We start from the raw sequence: 9,533 nt of genomic DNA, 5'->3' as shown, positions 1-9,533 counted from the left end.
AAGGCACTCTTTTAAAAAAAAAATCACTTTTCCCGGCAGGCATTTGAATTGCGTTTGATGAAGCCTTTCATGTGTTGAGGTTAAAGAGGGAGAGGAATTGCCTGAGTTGAGCCTGAGTAACTTTTACTTTCTCTGTCAGACGTGGTGAAATTTGAAGTTTTAATTTGACAAATTAGCGAGCGAAATAGTGCGGCCGTGTTCACGGGTTTGTTGTCCATTCAGAGATCGGATGGCGGAGGGGAAGAAGCTGTTCCTGAAGCGTTGACTTTGTACCTCCTCCCTGACGGTAGCAATGAGAAGAGGGTGAGGGGTAGGGAGATGCTTCATGATGAATACTGCTTCTTTGAGGCCTCGCCCTCTTGGAGGTACCCTCGGTAGTGGGGAGACTACGGCCCATGATGAAGCTGACTGAGTCTAGAACTTTCTTTTCCGATCCTTCACAGTGGACGCGCTCCGTACCAGGCAGCTGCAGCCCGTTAGTATTCTCCCCATGGTACATCTTAGAAATTTGCGAGTGTCTTTCGTGACATCCCAAATTTCCTGAAACTCCTAATGAAATACACCGCTGTCCTGCCTTCTTTGTAATCGCATCAATATGTTGGGCCCTGGGCCAGGACACCCAGGAACCTGAAACTGCTAACCCTTTTGGGATAAAAAAAATGATAAAATTAAGTAAATAAGTACATAGGGATTGGATAATTATGTTTGGGGGTAGGAGCAAACATGAACAAGTTAGGATATAAACACCTGCAATGGTAGTTACATAGGCTTACATACAACATTTTGGACCAGAGAAATGGTCCAGAAGGGATATATGGAAACTATTATTAATCCTCTATTACTACTATCTTTCTCAACAACGAATATCATTATTTAGCCTAAAAGAATAGAATTTCAACTGCACATAATTATCTATGTAGGTGTCTAATTTTTTTTATATCATCTTAATGTGTACTTAGGATTATATAAATAATTATACATATGTAAAAAAATGGAAAAGGTTATACATGTGAAAAAAGTTCATGATACTTCTGAGTTCCTTATCCGAATAAAAATAAAAATTTTTTAAAAAAAGAAACTGCTAACCCTTTCCACTGCAGACCTCTTGATGAGGACTGGCATATGTTCCCTCAACTTCCCTTTTCTGAAGTCCACAATTAGTTAGTCTCTCTGTTCTATTATTAACGACTACAGACAAGAAGGGAACCAGTTTACATTTTTTCATTTACCTTTGGAGTTGTTTGAGGGGTAGACAGTGCATTTATACAGAAAGAAAAGGCAGTTTTGAATTGCAGGTCCTGGAAATTTACTAGAAAACCATCCAGCTGATTGAGGTGCACGGGGTCCTTGGTGAATTGGCCGTTTGGACTCAACACTGGGCTGCCGACAGGAGAGGATAGTGGTTGATGGGACGTATTCTAGCAGGGAGTCTGTGACTTGTGGCGTTCTGCAGGGATCTGTATCAGGACCTCTTCTATTTGTGAGATCTGTACTTCTGTGGGTATCGGGGTGGAGATACGTCTCAATCAAAGGAGGTGTAAGGCTCTCCTTCCCTCTGCTAGCCTGCCAGTCACCCTTGGTGCAAGGTGTAGCACCTGCTTAGCCCCTCAATCAGGGTGAAGCCATGGGGGCAAACAGTGGATGGTCGTACGAGCAGCCGGTGCAGATCGCAAGTCCTGGTTATGCGACCACTGACCCCAGGCAGACAAACTCTGAAGAGTATTGATAATGGCCGGGGTCACCTGTCTTGTGAAGACACTGCCCAGAAGAAGGCGATGGCAAACCACTTGTGTAGAAAAATTTGCCAAGAACAATCATAGTTGTGGGAGAGACATTATGATCACCCAACATGGCACGTAATGATATATTTATGACTTGGATAAAAATGTGGATGGGAGGGTTTGTTTGCTGACAAAGGGAGGTGCCATTGTAGATAAAAATTCAGAGTTCAAAGTCAATTTATTATCAAAGTACATAAACATCCCTGCGACTCATCTTCTTGCAGGTATTCGTAGTAAATAAGAAACGCAATAGAAATATAGAAAACCTACAGCGCAATACAGGCCCACAAAGCTATGCCGAACATGTCCTTACCTTATAAATTACCTAGGGTTACCCATAGCCCTCTATTTTTCTGAGCTCCATCTACCTATCCAGGAGTCTCTTAAAAGACCCTATCGTATCCGCCTCCACCACCGTCACTGGCAGCCCATTCCACGCACTCACCACTCTCTGCATGTATGTATGCTAGCATTCATAGCAAGAGGATTCGAGTACAGGAGCAGGGAGGTACTACTGCAGTTGTACAAGGCCTTGGTGAGACCACACCTGGAGTATTGTGTGCAGTTTTGGTCCCCTAATCTGAGGAAAGACATTCTTGCCATAGAGGGAGTACAAAGAAGGTTCACCAGATTGATTCCTGGGAAGGCAGGACTTTCATATGATGAAAGACTGGATCGACTAGGCTTATACTCGTTGGACTTTAGAAGATTGAGGGTGGATCTTATTGAAACGTATAAAATCCTAAAGGGATTGGACAGGCTAGATGCAGAAAGATTGTTCCCAATGTCGGGGAAGTCCATAACGAGGGGTCACAGTTTGAGGGTAAAGGGGAAGCCTTTTAGGACCGAGATGAGGAAAAACCTCTTCACACAGAGAGTGGTGAATCTGTGGAATTCTCTGCCACAGGAAACAGTTGAGGCCAGTTCATTGGTTATATTTAAGAGGGAGTTAGCTATGGCCCTTGTGGCTAAAGGGATCAGGGGGTATGGAGGGAAGGCTGGTACAGGGTTCTGAGTTGGATGATCAGCTATGATCATACTGAATGGCGGTGCAGGCTCGAAGGGCCGAATGGCCTACTCCTGCACCTATTTTCTATGTTTGACCATGTTCAACACAACTCAGAACACACAAGAGCCGCAAAACGGTCCCCTTTTCCATCCCCCCCACCCCCTCACACTCACATAGGCCTTCACTCCAGGACAGGCTGCCTCTGAGACTCTTAAACCTCGGTCTCCCAAACTTGTGGACACCAGGTCTTCAACCTTCATCGAAAGTTGAAAGTAAATTTTATGATCAAAGTGCGTCTATGTCACCCCGTACAACCATTTTCTTGCAGGCATACCCAACAATCTATAGAATAGGAACTATAACAGCATCAGTGACAGACCGCCCAACCAGGGCGCTCAACTAGAGTGCAGAAGACAACAAGTTGTTCAAATGTAAAAAGAATGAACAATAGTTACTTAGGAATAAAGATGAAGAGTCCTTAAAAGTGAGTCCATTGGTTGTGGGAACATTTCGATGATGGGGCAAATGAAGTTATCCCCTTTCATTCAGGAGCCTGACAGTTGAGGGGTAGTAACCGTTCCTGAACCTGGTGGTGCGGGTCCTGAGGCTCCTGTACCTTTTTGCCTGGCGACAGCAGCGAGAAGAGAGTGTGTCCTGGGTGGTGGGTATCACTAATGATAGATCATTATATCAAATTCCACCATCTTTGGCCCTTTTGTTGCTTCTATTCTATCCCAGCCTCTATCGCCATTCCTCCCCACCCCCCAACCTGGCTCCGTCTGTTCCTCAACTTACTGAATATTGAAAGGCCGAGATAGAGTGGGCACGGAGAGGACATACACTGTAGTGTTCTAGGATCAGAGGGCACAGCCCCAGCGTAAAAGGACATCCCTTTACAACAGAGGTGAGGAGGAATTTCTTTAGCTGGAGGGTGATGAATCTGTGGAATTTATCGCCACAGGGGGCCGTGGAGGCCAAGTCATTGGGTATACTTCTTTTTAACCGTGCCCATGGTCTGCTCTTTATCAAATTACGGTGTTGCTTTGCACTGGTGTAACTATATGTTATAATTATGTGGTTTTTGTCAATTTTAGTCTTGGTCTGTCTTGTGTTTCTGTGATAGCATACTGGAGGAACATTGTATCATTTTTTAATGTATGCATTTCTAAATGACAATAAATGAGGACTGAGTGTCCTCATAATCTAGTATTTAAAATGGAAGTTGGTAGATTCTTGATTAATCAGGCAGTTGAAAATTACAGGGGGGAAGGCAGGGGAATGGGGTTGAGGGCGATAATAAATCAGCCATGAGGGAATGGTGGAGCAGACTCGATGGGCTGAACGGCCTAACTCTGTTCTTACATGTTATGGTCTAATGCATCCACTGTGGATCCACCTGTCACTGACCCGCTCCTGCCTCGTTGGACATTGTCTAAATGGACATTGAAGTCATGGACACGACCTCACTATTTCACTTTCGCTCCATTTTCCTTAATTGTGATTTATCTATTAAGCCTGTACTGTACTGGTACCACTACAAAACATATTGTTATGTCTTATGTTACTGATAACAAACCTGATGCGGGGTTCCGACCTGAAAAGTTGGACATCCCTTTGCCTCCTGAGTCCCTCTGGCACCTCCAGTCTCTTGTGTCTCCCTCAGTACTTTTATACTTTAACCATATAACAATATAACAATTACAGCACGGAAACAGGCCATCTCGACCCTTCTAGTCCATGCCAAACTCTTACCCTATCCTATTCCCACCAACCTGCACTCAGCCCATAACCCTCCATTCCTTTCCTGTCCATATATCTATCCAATTTAACTTTAAACGACAACATAGAATATATCTATCCAACTTTATACTTTATTGTCACCAAACAATTGATACTAGAATGTACAATCATCACAGCAATATTTGATTCTGCGCTTCCTGCTCCTTGGATTACAAATATTAAATATTAAAAATAGTAAAAATTAGTAAATATTAAAAATTTAAATTATAAATCATAAACAGAAAATAGAAAAATGGAAAGTAAGGTAGTGCAAAAAAACCGAGAGGCAGGTCCGGATATTTGGAGGGTACGGCCCAGATCCGGGTCAGGATCTGTGCAGCAGTCTTATCACAGTTGGAAAGAAGCTGTTCCCAAATCTGGCTGTACGAGTCTCCAAGCTCCTGAGCCTTCTCCCGGATGGAAGAGGGACGAAAAGTGTGTTGGCTGGGTGGATCGTGTCCTTGATTATCCTGGCAGCACTGTTCTGACAGCGTGCGGTGTAAAGTGAGTCCAAGGACGGAAGATTGGTTTGTGTGATGTGCTGGGCTGTGTTCACGATCTTCTGCAGCTCCTTCCGGTCTTGGACAGGACAACTTCCATACCAGTACTGAGGATTCTTGCTTCAAGTCCAGTTCTGTGGCTGACGAGGTTGTGATGTGCAGGCTCCCCTAGACGTGGAGTAGAGCATTCCAGGTGGGACCCCGTTTGGAATGCACTCCTTCGTCATTAACGTTTGGGGATTTGGCTCAAGGCGCTCAGCATCTTTCGCAACACCTACTTTGAGACCGCTTTACCAGGCACTACGCTCCGAAAAAATGGAATCTACTTCCCGTTACCATATGTTAGTCCATACTGTCATGATGGGGCCACACTCGGGCTGGAAGAGCAACACCTTATCTGGGTAGCCGCCAACCTGACGGCATGAACATTGACTTCTCGGACTTCCGGTAATCTCACCATTCCTCCATATCAACTTATCTGCCCATCTTTGCCCTCCTGTGCTCTTTCCGCCTTTCTTCCGCAGTCTTCTATAGTCATAGTCATACTTTATTGATCCCGGGGGAAATTGATTTTCGTTACAGTTGCTCCATAAATAACAAATAGTAATAGAACCATAAATAGTTAAATAGTAATATGTAATTATGCCAGTAAATTATGAAATAAGTCCAGGAGCAGCCTATTGGCTCAGGGTGTCTGACCCTCCAAGGGAGGAGTTGTAAAGTTTGATGGCCACAGGCAGGAATGACTTCCTATGACGCTCTGTGTTGCATCCCGGTGGAATGAGTCTCTGGCTGAATGTACTCCTGTGCCCACCCAGTCCATTATGTAGTGGATGGGAGACACTGTCCAAGATGGCATGCAACTTGGACAGCATCCTCTTTTCAGACACCACCGTCAGAGAGTCCATTTCCATCCCCACAACATCACTGGCCTTACGAATGAGTTTGTTGATTCTGTTGGTGTCTGCCACCCTCAGCCTGCTGCCCCAGCACACAACAGCAAACATGATCGCACTGGCCACCGCAGACTCGTAGAACATCCTCAGCATCGTCCGACAGATGTTGAAGGACCTCAGTCTCCTCAGGAAATAGAGACGGCTCTGACCCTTCCTGTCGACAGCCTCAGTGTTCTACCCTCTCCTGTTAGGTTCCCCCTTCTCCAGCCCTTTATCTCTTTTCCCCAATCAACTTCCCTCCCCCTCTCCCGGTTTCACCTATCACCTACCGCCTTGTACTTCCTCCTCCAGTATTTTGTGCGCGCTACCTGTTTTGGTGTTGAGCAGTCACGGACCAAGGCATCAGATTCGTTCAAGGTGGGTTCGACAGCGCCTATGAGCCACTCCCCACATTCATCCGCAGCAGTGACGCGGTTGGCGATTGCAGCTCGCCCCGAGTCAAGAGTTCGGAGATGGTACGTTACCCCCACGCACCCCGGTGACCGCGTGGGTTTCCTCCGGGTGCTCCGGTTTCCTCCCACAGTCCAAAGACGTGCCGGTTGGTAGGTTAATTGGTCGCTGTAAATTGTCCCGTGATTGGGCTGGGGCTAAGACCCTGTTCCGCGTTGTATCTCTAAATCGTCTGCCACGGTGGGGAAGGGCGCCTACTCTAGGAATTTGATCTTAGCGGATGAGAGTTGACCAAGTGTAGAGTGACGCTGGGACATGGGGATGATATCAGTTCACTTAAGCTGCTAATGGATTGAGAACAGGGGTTCCCAACCTTTTTTTATGCCATGGACCAATACCATTACGCAAGAGGCCCTGATTTAGAGAGCCTTGCAGATAGTGTTTGTCATAGTCATCGAAAGTCTCATCTGCACTATCGTTGCCCCCTTCCGCGCCATCTATACCACTCCTTTAGCGTTATTGCCTGTTTTTTTTTTACAAGGCCCAGTTGCTAGCTCGACGCTCAGCCCGAGACCACTTGCCACAAGTCCGGTGTGGATCCTGCCACACCACCAGCCGGCCCTCAGCTCAGCTGCAAATCCCAGAGCGACAAGAAACGCCAACAGAAGTTCTACGGACCTCACCCCTGGGGGGGGGGGTGGGGTGGAAGGATCTTCAAAGACGGGCTACAGCCGGGGACAACTTGAAAGAGCAGCCCAGGGCAGAGAAGGCTGGTGAGCCGCTGTCGGCGGTGATGGGACGAAGAAGGGGGCGGAGAAGGAGAAATGGCACTGGACAGGGCTTTTCTCTCTTGTTGTAACTGACAATAGTCCAAGTGGTTCCTTTTAATTCTAAACACAAACAATCTGCAGATGCTGGGGTCAAAGCAACACTCACAACACGCTGGAGGAACTCAGCAGGTCGGGCAGCATCCGTGGAAATGCTCAGTTGACGTTTCGGGCCGGAACCCTTCGTCAGGACTGAAGAGGGAAGGGGCAGAGGCCCTATAAAGAAGGTGGGAAGGAGAAGGCTGGTAGGTTCCAGGTGAAAAACCAGTAAGGGGAAAGATAAAGGGGCGGGGGAGAGGAAGCAGGGAGGTGACAGGCAGGAAAGGTGAAGAAGGAATAGGGGAAAACACAAAGGGGAGTAGAAGGAGGTGGAACCATGAGGGAGGTGATAGGCAGCTGGGAGAGGGGGCAGAGTGAAATAGGGATAGAGGAAGGGAGGGGGAGGGAATTACCGGAAGTTGGAGAATTCTGTGTTCATACCAAGGGGCTGGAGACTACCTAGACAGTATATGAGGTGTTGCTCCTCCAACCTGAGTTTAGCCTCATCATAGCAGTAGAGGAGGCCGTGTATGGACATATCTGAATGGGAATGGGAAGCAGAGTTGAAGTGGGTGGCTACCGGGAGATCCTGTCTGTTGTGGTGGACAGAGCGGAGGTGCTCGATGAAGCGGTCCTTTTAATTCTACTTGCAATTCCATTCCACAGAAACATAAAACAATATACTACAGAAAGAGGACTGTCAGTCCACGATGTTGCTAATCTCATCTGCCAGCACATGGTCTACATCCTTCCATTCCAAGCATCTGTCAGAAGGCCTCTTAATCGTTACTATCACAAACAATCTTTTTTTTGCTGGTTCAAGAACAAGATATATAATCAGTGCTTCAAAAGCAGTCGGTTGAAAACTATGCAGTCGATCATAAGCACAAGAGATTCTGCCAACACTGGAAACTTTGAGCGGCGCGCACAAAGTGCTGGAGGAACTCAGCGCCCACGGAGGAGAATCATCGGGATTGGAAAGGAAACTGGAATAAAAAGCTGGAGGGGTTTGGGGAGGAATGGAGTGCACGCTGGCAGGTTGAGACCACGAGACGGGGACGGGGTGATGAAGTAGGAAGCTGGGAGGGTACCGGTAAAGAGGTGGGGGAGGAAATCTAGTAGGAGAGGACAGCAGACCAAGGAACGGAGGAGAGGAACCAGGAGGGGGAGATAGTTGTGGACCCTGGAAGGCGCAGATGAACCATCCCTCTGTGCATACATGGCTCCACTATAGAGGGAGTTACATGCACCAAGATCCTGGGAGTTCATCTCACCTGGTCCGTCAATACCACCTCCCTGAATAAGAAGGCATAGCAGTGCCTCCGCCTCTTCAGGCGGAGCGAGACTCCCCCCCCCACTTCCTCCATCTTAACTTAATTTTACAGGAGCACCATTGAGTGCGTCCTGACAAGTTGCATCTCCATCTGGTCTGGGAGCAGCCGAGACCGTAAGTCCCTACAAAGGCTGAGAGGATTATAGGGGCCTCCCTACTTATCAGGAGTGCTGCATACACAGGGCCCTTAGTAGTATTAAGGAGACATCCAGCATTCTCTCTGACTTTCTACCATCAGGGAGGAGACTCTGATGTATAAAGAGCAGTCAGGAAGAGAGACAGTTCCTTCCCCCAGGCCATTAGGCTTCTGAAATCCTTGCTGTATCCCAATCAAAGTGTCACTGGATAATCTGTTCATAACCTGACAATATTTAAATTATGCAAGCATTCCAAGTGTCACTTGGATTACCAGCACCTGCAGATTTTCTGTTTTAAATTATGCACTTTACTTTGTTTAGCCATGCATAATTCATTTGTAGATTTAATTCCTACTTTTCCAAGTTACTATGTTGTACTACAGTGCTTTACACCCTGGTCCGGAGAAACGTCGTCTCGTTTGACGGTATACATGAATGTAGCTACACACATCAAAGTTGCCAGGCATCTCTAGGAAGAGGTACAATCGACGTTTCGGGCCGAGACCCTTCGTCAGGACTAACTGAAGGAAGAGCTAGTGAGAGATTTGAAAGTGGGAGGGGGAGATCCAAAATGATAGGAGAAGACAGGAGGGGGAGGGATGGAGCCAAGAGCTGGACAGGTGGTTGGCAAAAGGGATGGTGAGAGGATCATGAAGAGGACAATGCAGCTAAATGACAATAAACTTGACTCGATTTGGCATCTCTGGGAGCAGCAGTTGGCAGCTGAAAGCGTGTCAGGCTGCCGAGAGCAAGGACCACTTTATCCAAGATGACAGCTGAAA

The sequence above is a fragment of the Mobula hypostoma genome, chromosome 30 (genome assembly GCF_963921235.1).
Source record: "Mobula hypostoma chromosome 30, sMobHyp1.1, whole genome shotgun sequence".
Lineage (NCBI taxonomy): Eukaryota > Metazoa > Chordata > Chondrichthyes > Myliobatiformes > Myliobatidae > Mobula > Mobula hypostoma.
This window is presented reverse-complemented; position numbering follows the sequence as displayed.